Here is a 13,112-nt window from a genome sequence, read left to right as displayed (position 1 = left end):
ACTTCAACTTTGCTCCTCTATCTGTTGTGGCAGGTCTCCTCCTCATGGTTTAGATAGTTCCATAACCATTCAAAAGCCCCACTCCTAATATAGAACCCTCCTTGCTATATAAATAATTCTAGAATTTGTAGTCAAGCTATGCACTACAATTGATTTTCCCTAGAGACAAGTTGTCAGCCAGAGGGTTTTTCAAATGTCCACATTCTTCACTCATCTCCAGGGAATCCTAGTGAGTAAACTTTTCTCAATCTCTTTACAAAATAAATAACCATCAAACATGTTGTCTTAGAAAAGTCAGAATGTTTTCCAATATTTTGAATAGGCCTTTTACATTGCAGAAATCCAATGATAAAGAAACAGTAAACTAGAGACCCACAATGTGGTGTGATTTAAAATTTTAATACTTTTTCTCATTTATGTCAAAATACATTGTGTGTCCCTAAGAGAATAATTTAAAATCCAGATGCTCTTTGCTCAAAGACATTCATCACAGCATTATTTGAAATATTTGAACTTTGGAAATAGTTTTATGTGTTCTAAAACAGGGAGATAGGTATAGTATATTACATTCTCTTTTTTTTTCTTTTTTTGGTAGTTGTTGGGTGTGGTGTATGAATTAAAATTTGCATTTGGTAGAACAAAATGAATAGTTGGGGTAAAGATATGGATATTACCAAAAGAGAAATCAATGTATTAACAGCAGAAAGAGTTCATAAATGTACTATAGGAATTAGCTAAGAGAATAAGTCACTAAAATATGTAGTTGGTTAAAGAAAGGCCCCCTTCCTAGTAGGTTCACTTCCTAATTCCCAGAACCTGTGGAAGTTACCTTTATGGCAAAAGGTTCTTTGCAGATGTGATTAAGGATCTTGAGGTGGAGGGTTATCTTGGATTATGCAGAAGGACCAATCTAATCACAGAGGTCATTATAAGAGGGATGTGAAAGGAGTCACAGAGAAGAAGATACAGGATCACAGAAAAAATGTTTAGAATGATGTACTTTGGAGATGGAGGAGGACCCCAAGTCCACGAAAAAAGACAGCCCCTAAAAACTAATAAAGGCAAGGAAACAAATTCTCCTCTCAAAACTTCTGGAAGGAAGCAGCTCTACGGACTTCTTGACTTTAACCCCTAAGAACTAATTTTGGAATTCTGTCTCCCAGAACTGTAGAAAAATAATTTTTGTTGTTTTAAGCCTCCAAGTTTGTAGTAATTTATTATAGGAATAATAGGAAACTAATACAACATATACCCAAGCATGTCAGTGAAGTCTTAAATATGAAGTTTTCTACTCTTCTAACCAACTCTCCTCTCACACAGGAATATCCTGGGATAACTGAGTATGTGTAAAATTAATATTTGTGCAAGAATTCTTTGGGGAGATCATCAGTATTCTGTTTACAAAATATGTGTAATAATGTCTTAGAAAGTCAGGAAGCCATAAGAAGGGTGAGGAATATCTTGTATAGAAGTCTTTGGGGAACCTCTGAGAATGTGAATAAGCTAAGTTTAGTAGCATAAAGTACTCTTGTAGGCTCTCTGGATTTGGTATTGAATAAATAACTGCTTAAAGTGTATAAATATTTTCATTACTTTCATGAGCCCTCAAATAGCCTAGAAAGTGCCTAGAAACTAAACAATTCATTAATTGGACTGTTTACAAATCCATGAAAAATATGATTATAAGGTAATTATATAAATCATTATTCTACTTTATTAAATCGTTATTAATATTAAGTGAAAATGCAAGAGACAAAATTATATGTACAAATGATCTCAACTAAATTATAAACATGTATAGATGAAAGACTAAATGGAAAATGTAACAATAATTCTCTCTGAGGATTGAGATTATCAGTGACCTGCTTTGCTCCCTAATTATATACTATTTCTCAAATTATCTAAAATTAGTATTAGTTTTAAGAGTCAGAAATAATGATTCAGTAAAGCATTTAATAAATAATTTAGTTTAATTTGTGCTGCAAATTTCTATATATATACTTGCTTTACAATTAATATTTATATTGAGACTGAATATAATTACAGAATTTATTTATTATTATTATTTTTTTGCGGTACGTGGGCCTCTCACTGTTGTGGCCTCTCCCGTTTTGGAGCACAGGCTCTGGACGCGCAGGCTCAGCGGCCATGGCTCACGGGCCCAGCCGCTCCGCGGCATGTGGGATCCTCCCGGACCGGGGCACGAACCCGTGTTCCCTGCTTCGGCAGGCGGACTCTCAACCACTGCTCCACCAGGAAAGCCCCAGAATTTATTTTATTAAACAATTTCCATGAAATCAACTTTATAGCCACAAACAATGGACATGTTAGTAGTCCATATCTAGAGAAAGTTGAGATCACAGGCATCTGAAAAGAAAGTATACAGCAAAATTTTAATAATTAAAATATACTAAATTCCTGTGTGCCAGATGGGAGAGTCTAAGTATTTCATATAGTCACTTGTTTAATCCTCAGGACAATCCTATGACTGTCATTACCCTTATTTAGCAAATGAGGAAATTGAGGGGCAGAGAGGTTAAGTAATTTATTGAAGGTTTATACAGCACATTAATGATAGAGTCAGGATTCAAACTCTGGCAGTGTAACTGTAGAAACACATTTTAACTGCCCGTACCTCTTAACTCTAAAATCTTTGCAAGTACAATCTAGAGCAAAAATTTAGAAAAATATTTTTTTTCAATTATGAAATATTATGATGTACATTAATTTTTGGTGCTTTTGTTTGCATATAAAGTATATAAGAATTGTACAAGAGTTGGTTTTGTTCTTGTCAATAATAAATTATATAAATCCTATATACATATTTTATATGTACATACATACAAACATACACATAATACATTTATTGTATCTGCTTTTGGCTATTAGTCATCATTTCATAGCAAATGTCATAAAAATATTCTGCATGCACAGATATTCTGCAGAGTTAGAAATACCCTGCAAGCTCCACCTGTTTTGTGAACTAATTCTGTACATGAGTGTGTCCCTGGGGCAACCTTACCCATGCAGTGCAAATCAGTTTCTCAGCCCAATAATTTTTTTTTTTTTTCATTTTGAAAAAGCTTTATCTTAAAAGATGCCTTTGGACCCAGCTGAGGTCCCATAATAGATAAGACACAGAAGGAGCTGGAAATGCACTTGAGGCTCTGCTCCCAGATCATCACAGCTGGAGGGTGGGTCTTGGTTCTGACTCCTCTGTCTTGATGGATTGTCCAGTCTGTGTGGGCTTCATTGGCCCCTAGACAACGGGGATGCTTCACTCTGTGTCTTTGATCTTGAGAATATTCTCTGCATGGCTGAGTTGCTGGTTCTGAGCTAAGCTAAAGCAAAAGCAATCTTTTATTTTTTAATTTTATTTATTTATTTTTATACAACAGGTTCTTATTAGTTATCTCTTTTATAGATATTAATGTATATAAGTCAATCCCAGTCTCCCAACTCATCTCACTACCCACCCCCCTGCTTTCCCCCCTTGGTGTCCATAGGTTTGTTCTCTACATCTGTGTCTTTATTTCTGCCTTGCAAACCAGTTCATGTGTACCATTTTTCTAGATTCCACATATATGTGTTAATATACGATATTTGTTTTTCTGACTTCACTCTGTATGACAGTGTCTAGGTCCATCCGCGTCTCTACAAATGACCCAATTTCGTTCTTTTTTATGGCTGAGTAATATTCCATTGTATATATGTACCACATCTTCTTTATCCATTTATCTGTCAATGGACATTTAGGTTACTTCCATGACCTTGTTATTGTAAATAGTGCTGCAGTGAATATCGGGGTGCATGTTTCTTTTTGAATTATGGTCTTCTCTGGGTATATGCCCAGTAGTGGGATTGCTGGGTCTTATGGTAATTCTATTGTTAGTTTTTTAAGGAAACTCCATACTGTTCTCCTTAGTGGCTGTATCAATTTACATTCCCACCAACAGTGCAAGAGGACCTAAGAATTTGAGATTGGAACTCAGTATACATGAGAATTTAAAATCTAAGAACATGTCAGGCCATTTAAGGCTACTGTACTTAGAAAACCAGATACTGTCAATCTGCTGGCAGAGAAAGAATCAAGAGGTGGGTGGGCAGAGAACCAGAGATCAGAGGCTTTTGGGAAGCAGATGGGCTGAGAGTTCTGCACTGCCAATTCTTCCAAACTTGCCCTCTCCCTCCACCTTAAACAGACCTCTGCTTTCTGCTCTAGACTCTCAGAAAGTGACTTAAAATCTTTCAGATAAATACCACTCTTTCAAGCTGTGTGGGGTTCTCGTTGCTTGCATCTAAATGATCCCAGATTGAAACAATTATATTTTGGATAAGAAATGTTTATTTCAAAGAACTATAAAAAGAATTTGAAATAATTCTGTCTTGCCAGCAATCTTGAGAATTCTACATTCTGTTTTAAACTGTTTTAACAAAAAAATAAATAATATGTCTAAAGATACCTTAGAGGGGTTTTCTGTTGGCTGGTTCTTATTAAGGAAAGTCACAGGTATATGTTTTGTTTTTAGTACATTTTAACATGTATATAACAGATAATGAATGGTATTTTCACCCTTTTTTTTGAGAAGGGGTCGATTTAGAAGTGCTTTCACTGATGTTATTTTTGAGTGTAATGAAAGGTTTTGTGTCATAAGGGAAACCTGATTTAAAATATAGATTTTTTTTAGACCTAAGATTATTTGAGAAGTAGTTCAATACATTTTTATGTACTATATATAAACCTTATTATAGAGGTATAACATTTAGGAATTAAAATTGAAAGAATTTATTTGCTTTATAATGTCCTCTGTAGTTTTCACATCAGAAAATTACATTCATATAGAAAATTAGGAAAATATTAGAAATAAAATGAAAGTCATATACATCCCATTCACAGAAAGATGTGTTTATTTTAAATAATTATTATTTTAGTTATTTAATGTATTTCCCATCAGCCTTTATTCCTAAGTAAATGTGTAATCTATTTAATAAATACTGGTAGTGTAGAAATTGTTTTAATCATGCTTTTTTTTCACTTAATATAATTGTGAATGTTTTCTCATATTATTATTTTTCCTGTACCACATATGTTATTAAAAGTCCTTAAAGATTCAATTCTACAAATACATATAGTTTTGAACATTTATCTGGTCCAAAACTGGTATTAATGCTGCAATTAACATCACTATATATGAAGAACCATCAACATAAGATACTTTGCTTTTAACTGCTTCCACTGTAATTTTTGTTGTTGTTTTGGCAAGTTTTGTTTTGCTAAAAATTGAGAATATGTATATCAGGATCCTTTGTCTTATATCATCTAATCCTAAGAAAATTCATACCTATTTTAGGCCACTGTAATGTTGAATATTTTCCTGAAAATCATGCCATAATGAACATTTGCAAATTTTGGCATGGGTTTCTATTTATTTTTATATTTAAAAATATGTTTATTCCCTTACCAGTAAGTGTCAAATGCTGTCATCTGGTACAATTTATGGTAGGCTTTAAGATCCTACTGACCAGATACCCTAATGTTTGCAAAGTAAAAAGATAAGATTAACCATAGTCTACAATTAAAATGAATCTTTTATAAGTATCAGATTACTTTAAAAACGGGCTAAAACATATGGAAAAATCACAATGCATCTAATCCATTCAGTTGCATTTTATACATGAAACATTGGGACTGTGTACGATAACAGAATAAACTATTGCACGTGAAAAATTAAATTGATATTAGAACCCTAGTGCCTGAGTTTGGCTTACCTCTTCTTTTTTGTTTCTTGGAAAAGGTGATTCAATCAGATAAGTTTTATAGTGTAGCTATAAACTGAATGTCTTGAGTTTAATTGATAGTCTTATGGACTATCAAAGGGAAAGTTGCATGAGCAAAATTGGAGAGAATCTGAGAGGTGCCTATCATACCTTTATATTTTAAATAATTTAAGTAATATTTGATGATAATAGACAATCTATAGGACATTCAATACTGGGAATGAATTAAGTTACCTATACTACCATTGAGTACTTTGATCAAGAAAGTATTCAATGGCACTTATTGGAAGTGCTATGGTTTTGGCAAGTGATACATTTACTTTTAAACCTGGAACTCAAAAATGGAAACAAATCTTCTACTAAAACAAAGATTGTTAAATGATTTACCCATACTACTGGGCATGCTAAATTATTGATCATAGGTTGCTCAAGCTAGAAAAAAAGACAGAGCTGTAGCATCGCATATGCATTTTTGTTAAGAAATAAAGCAAGTACCTAGCAATACATAATGGACTGGAAAGAAGAAAATCTTTTCATGCACTTCAATTCATAATGATCCAGTATTTAAAATAAATTTTGGTGAAAGACTATGATCTTAGCAACTGGCCTCAGAAGAGAATGATATCCAATTGCAAAACAAAAGGGGACTCAATGTTGATAATACACTGAAAATGACCAGCAAACAAAGGCAAAGAAAAAGGACTAGGAGTCCAAATTGAACCAGAGTAGTGAACCCCGATGCACTTTGGTTAACAACTATCATCTAGTTATTAGTAAAGGAGAATAGAAGTCTATATCAGAATTCCATTAAAGAATATTTATGCTGATTTATAGATGCATAATTTTGTAAAATATTTATATACGGAATTATATGTGTGCATGTGTGTATACACATACATACACAGCTCCATAATTTCCTATGCTAAAAAACGTAGAATGTATAAAGCCAGAGTTTTGTTTCACTCATTATCAAGACATTTATTTGTCATTTTCATAAAAACTACAAGTTAAGAAAATATTCCAAGCCTTGTTATATCTGAGAGTTAAGCTTCTTGAAACCGACCTTAGTGAGAAAATCAAGATTCTGATGTCCAGAGCAAGCAATACTTGTTAAGCTGCAAATTGTGAAGAGTGCTATATTATGGCAATTGACTCATTAACAAGAACTGTGAGTTCCATGAGAATGGTGAACATTCATTGTTTTTGATCATGCAGTGGCCTTCTCCCTTTTTACAGGAGCTGCATCCCCATATAATTTTGGGGTCTTTACTGTGAGCAGTCTGTGCCCTGTTCTTTTCAAGCATGGTGGACAACTAACCAAAGCCTGGACAAATGGCACTTGTGTTCTGTGACTTCAACTTTTGATTGGAGAGACATAAGCATATGAAAAAAAATCAGAGCACATTCATTCTAACCACAGTCAGAGTTCAGGAAGCTGACTTTCAATAGCACTGGCATAAAGATGTTAGGGAGTTACTGTCAGAATTATAGATTTTATATCACTCTAATACTAAGCGTGCATTCAATGCCTGACCGTTAATTAGATAGCCTTCAGGAAAATGAACTATTCAAAGAAGAAAATAGTAACAGCACAGAAAAATGGAGACATAATTAACAAATCACTAGTTTCAAGGCATTTAAAAATGTTAAATATTTCCTGCCAATTGACATTTTAGTTCAAGAACACTGGAAAGACCCATTATGCAAGCAGATGTTCTGAGCTGGTAACTTTGTAAAAAGTTAATAGGTAAGAAGAGGAAATTTTACTCACTGAAATTACTTATTAACATTAATGGACAGATTCAAATAATTTTTGTATGATTCTTATAGTTTCAAGTGTCCCTTTTCTCTTCTAAACTAATTCCCCAACTTATCTATTATGTTAGCTAGCTATTTGTGGTGTCTTTAATACTTTGAAAACAATTTTTCTGCCTACTGTGGACTATGAACAACAAAGTGGAGTCACTTATGTCAAAGGGATCAAAAATGAAGCTAGAAGGCCATTAGGGAGACGGAACCTACACACATCCACCAGTGGATGCAATATAAACTTTTGACCTGGTCATCCTCAGGCCATCTGGAACTCATTTTCTTTACTGCCTAGAAACTGCAGCTTAGCAACCAGTCTGCTACTGACAAGTGACAGTATGCCTGCCAGCACCAATTGTAATTCTGTAAATGTAACCTCCTATGTAATTTCTCCTGAATGTTTTTGTCTGTTGTCTTGATAAACCTCTGTCATTTTCTACACCCTTCAGAGCATATTTGAGTTGCTTTTTGAATGGTCCCTCCTTAATTGCAATTCTTAAGACCCCAAATAAATTCTTTTTTCTTATTAGCAGTTTTCTGTATTTTTAGTTGACAATACATGGTGTCAGAAGTGGGATACAAATCAACCTGTGTAGTCTCTGCCTCCCCCCCGCCAGCCCTGCCTCCAACCTCTGGCAACTCCACAGATTCAAGTAAGATATCTACAATAATCCATTGTTCCCTATCATTTCCTTGGTGGTCCCAGATTGTGGAATGAACCCTCTGTCTTGGTAGAGGTTCTACTTTATTTGGGTGTCCTCTGTGCTGGCTTCTGTTTTTGGAACTTTGTTTCCCATTTTGGCCTGGTGACTAATTACTCTTGGAAAAAGGAAAGTTCACTCTCTAAGGGTAGGGCTGTGGAGCAGCCTCCTTCTGGAACTCCTGCTGGTTTTACGTGTAAGAACTATGGGCCCTCGTCCTACGAGTATTTGTCTCACTGGACTGTAGTATCCAGAATGATTTACAATTAAATTGGCGAAGTTAGGCCTCCTTGAAATTCCTTATTAGTTTATCTGCACAGACAATTAGAAAAAAGTGTAAGACAAAGCAGCCTGAATGGGAAGCTTATTTCAGTTGGCATTTTGAGCCCTCAAAACAAGTTGCAATTCCAAAATTGCTTCCCTCCAGGATATTAATTCCAAATTATCTGAGGCTAATTCTGAATTGTCTCAGTGACTGACTAAACTAAAAGAAACTTCTAAATGTTCTCCTAATGCTCCCCTGATGCTACTTCCTACTCCTGCTAGTGCTGCACCTGCCTTGCTCCTCTAAGCCCCTTCCCCCTCTGACCTTCTCTTGCCAGACTTCCCTTCTATAACTCCTATCCAGATGATTCTGAAGCCAGTCTAGACCCTCCTGCCCTAACCAAGCCAGTCTACAGCCCTAACCAGAGTCACCAACTTGTTTCTTACATTGCCTGGACTAAAGCTGAACTCCATGTAATTGCTAAGGACTTCCTAAGCCCCAAGGAAGATCCAGTGGGTTTTTGCACAGGAATCCCTTCTTAAGGTTTGGACTTAGGAGCCAGGATTTTCTGGTCTTTATCAACTTATCCACATATTAGTAGGGAAGATCTTGCTAAAAAATGGATTTTGTTAAGTGGTGGGGATGAACCAAATATTTTTACCTGTAAGGGACAAACTGCTATGCATGAGCCTCTAAATTGACAAAACAGCTTCATGATAAAATTTCCAAGGGCTTCTCTCAAATTATTGACTGAAAAAAAATCCAAAAGTTATTCAAAAACCTGATGAATCCGACTTTATTATAATACAATTGAGAAATGTTTTAAACACTATTCTGGCATAGATAAAATTAATGATAAAACCTCAACACTTTTAAATTCTGCCCTTGAAGGTTAATAGGAAGATCTTGGACAACAAATTAGAAAATTATGCCTTAATTGGGCCACCATGCAACCTCATGATTTAGTAACCTATGTTGAACTGCTCTCCTACACTTGATCTTAGCCAAAAGGCCAAAAAGCGATTGAACTGCTCTCCTGAGCTATTCAGAAAGATACAAAAAAGAAAGCTGAAAAAGCTTGAAATGCTCAAGTTCAGGCAACCCAAATAATGCATTCACAACTACAACTTTCTGCTAAATCAAACCCTCATTGTCCGCAAAATAAGTGACAAATAAAGGAGGTTTGCAATTACTGTAAAAGTCTCAGCCAATGGAAAAAGACTGTTTTAAACTTAAACAATTACTGGAAAATCAGTAGCCTAAAAATGACAGGCATTCTCACAAGTTCCTACCTGGCTGTTCTCAACAATAGGGCTTCTCTCAGGACAAGGGGGAGTTTCCCCATGCTCCTAACAAATTCTCTGGGAAAAATTGACTTAACCATTGGGAATGAGGTTACTAAGACCTTAGTAAATACAGGGGCCACCTTGTCAGTTCTTAACCCCATCAACCTGTCTGTTCCCCTTCCTTGGAATACCAAAACTGTGAAAATGGTGGCAGTATCTAACAAACCAATGACTGTTTTCAAGTCTCTTCCAGTCCCTTTTCAATTAGAGACTATTGAAGGGACTCATCCATTTCTCTTAGTCCCTTCTGTCCCCATCCACCTATTGGAGAGAGATTTCTTAGAGGCTCATAAAGCCTACATTTCCTTCTTTCAAAAGGGGGAAATATTTTTACATATTGAAGGAGACCCCAATTCTCACAATTCTCCAGGAGACTCATCTATTAATATTCCAGTTTTCTTAGTCTCTATGGCTGATTCTAACCCTCTCTTAGATACCATCCTTGATGATCTGGATCTGGTCTAAGAATGCTGTTGACATTGGTTACATTTACTCTGTAACACCCATAAAAATTCAGGTAGATGAAAGAAAGCCTCTGCTAAATATTCACCAGTATCCCATGAACGCAGAAGCTATTCAAGGATTCAAACCCATAATTAAAGAATATATTAAACAAGGTTTGATTGTTCCACGTACAAGCTGTTTTACCACTCTCATCCTCTCTTAAGGTTGTTCAGGACTTAAGAGCCATTAACACAGTTATACCCCGATGCCCAGTTGTGTCAAATCCTCATACCCTACTTTCAGCCATACCTCCAAAGAGCACAACCTTTACAGTGACAGACCTCCATATTGCCTTCTTTAGCATCCCTGTTGACCCCGAGAGCCAATACTTGTTTGCCTTTACCTGGGAAAACCAACAATTCACTTGGACTGTTATACCTCAAGGCTACACTGAAAGCCCAACTTATTTTTTGTAAATTTTAAAGGCTGATACTGCTGATGTCACCATCCCTCAAAAATCTTCCCTTTTATAATATGTGGATGATCTTCTTCTCTGCTCTCCTTCAGAGGACGCATCCTTGGAGGATAGCCTCCATTACATCTGAGAACTAGCAAAAAAGACACAAGTTGTCAAAGAAAAAATTCCACTTTTGTAAACATAAAGTCAGATATTTAGGCCATTTAATTACTGAGCAAGATCTCCTTTTAGATCCAGATATGATTCAGAGTATTTGAACTTTTCCTTGCCCCAAAACCAAAAGATAACTCAGAGATTTTTTAGGACTGGCAGGACACTGTAGAAACTGCATCTCTAATTTTTTCTGCCATGGCTCAGCCCTTATACTCCCTCCTTATGGCTGATCAGACCAAACCTCTTATTTGGACAAAAGAAATTCAAGGAGCTTTTACCTTATTAAAGGCAGCCTTCATTACCCATCTGCCTTAGGTCACCATAATTAATAACTGCCCTTTTTTTCTTTTTTGTCCATGAAAGAAAAGGAAATATCCTCAGTGTACTTACTCAATGCCATGGGGACCACCATAAACCTATAGGATATTACAGTCAACAAATAAACCCAGTAGCTAAAGGTCTTCTGTCTTGAATGAGAGCCATCGTGGCCACTGCCAATTTATTACAACATGTAGAAGAAATTGTAATGGGGTCTCCGCTGACCATTTATGTACCTTATTGCATGGAAGTCTTGCTTAATTCTCACCATACTCAGCATCTTTTCACTAGCAGACTAACCTCCTGTGAATTCTTCTGCTGTTTCCTTTTAATGTGACTATGCCCCACTGCAATACCCTGAATCCCACTACCCTTCTACACTCTCCAGTGGATGAAACCCCTCATGGCTGATGCTGACTGACCAACTCCTGATGATATGCAGGAGAAGCCTCTTGAAAACACTGAACCAATCTAGTTTACTGATTGTTCCTATTTAAAAGATAGTAGTCAAGACTATGGTACTGGGACAAAAACAGAAATATAGATCAATGGAACAAGATAGAAAGCCCAGAGATAAACCCACCCACATCTGGTCACCTTATATTTGACAAAGGAGACAAGAATATACAATGGAGAAAGAACAGCCTCTTCAATAAGTGGTGCTGGGGCTTCCCTGGTGGTGCAGTGGTTGAGAGTCCGCCTGCTGATGCAGGGGATGCGGGTTCGTGCCCCGGTCTGGGAAGATCCCACATGCCGCGGAGCGGCTGGGCCCGTGAGCCATGGCCACTGAGACTGTGCGTCCGGAGACTGTGCTCTGCAACGGGAGAGGCCACAACAGTGAGAGGCCCGCATACCACAAAAAAAAAAAAAAAAAAAAAGAGAAAAGTGGTGCTGGGAAAACTGGACAGCTACATGTAAAAGAATGAAATTAGAACACTTCCTAACACCACACACAAAAATAAACTCAAAATGGATTAAAAACCTAAATATAAGGCCAGACACTGTAAAACTCTTAGAGGAAAACATAGGAAGAACACTCTTTGACATAAATCACAGCAAGATCTTTTTTGACCCATTTCCTAGAGTAATGGAAATAAAAACAAAAATAAGCAAATGGGACCTAATGAAACTTAAAAGCTTTTGCACAGCAAAGGAAACCATAAACAAGATGAAAAGACAACCCTCAGAATGGGAGAAAATATTTGCAAATGAAACAACGGACAAAGGACTAATCTCCAAAATATATAAACAGCTTATGCAGCTCAATATAAAAAAAAAAGAAACAACCCAATCAGAAAACAGGGCAGAAGACCTAAATAGACATTTCTCCACAGAAGATATACAGACTGCCAACAAACACATGAAAGGATGCTCAACATCTTTACTCATTAGAGAAATGCAAATCAAAACTACAATGAGATATCATCTCACACCAGTCAGAATGGCCATCATCAAAAAATCTAGAAGCAATAAATGCTGGAGAGGGTGTGGAAAAAAGGGAACACTCTTGCACTGCTGGTGGGAATGTGAATTGGTACAGCCACTATGGAGAACGGTATGGAGGTTCCTTAAAAAACTACAAATAGAACTACCATATGACCCAGCAATCCCACTACTGGGCATATACCCTGAGAAAACCATAATTCAAAAAGAGACATGTACCAAAATGTTCATAGCAGCCCTATTTACAATAGCCCAGAGATGGAAACAACCTAAGTGTCCATCATCGGATGAATGCGTAAAGAAGATGTGGCACATATATACAATGGAATATTACTCAGCCATAAAAAGAAATGAAATTGAGCTATTTGTAATGAGGT

This window comes from Hyperoodon ampullatus (genome assembly GCF_949752795.1).
Source record: "Hyperoodon ampullatus genome assembly, chromosome: 12".
Lineage (NCBI taxonomy): Eukaryota > Metazoa > Chordata > Mammalia > Artiodactyla > Ziphiidae > Hyperoodon > Hyperoodon ampullatus.
This window is presented reverse-complemented; position numbering follows the sequence as displayed.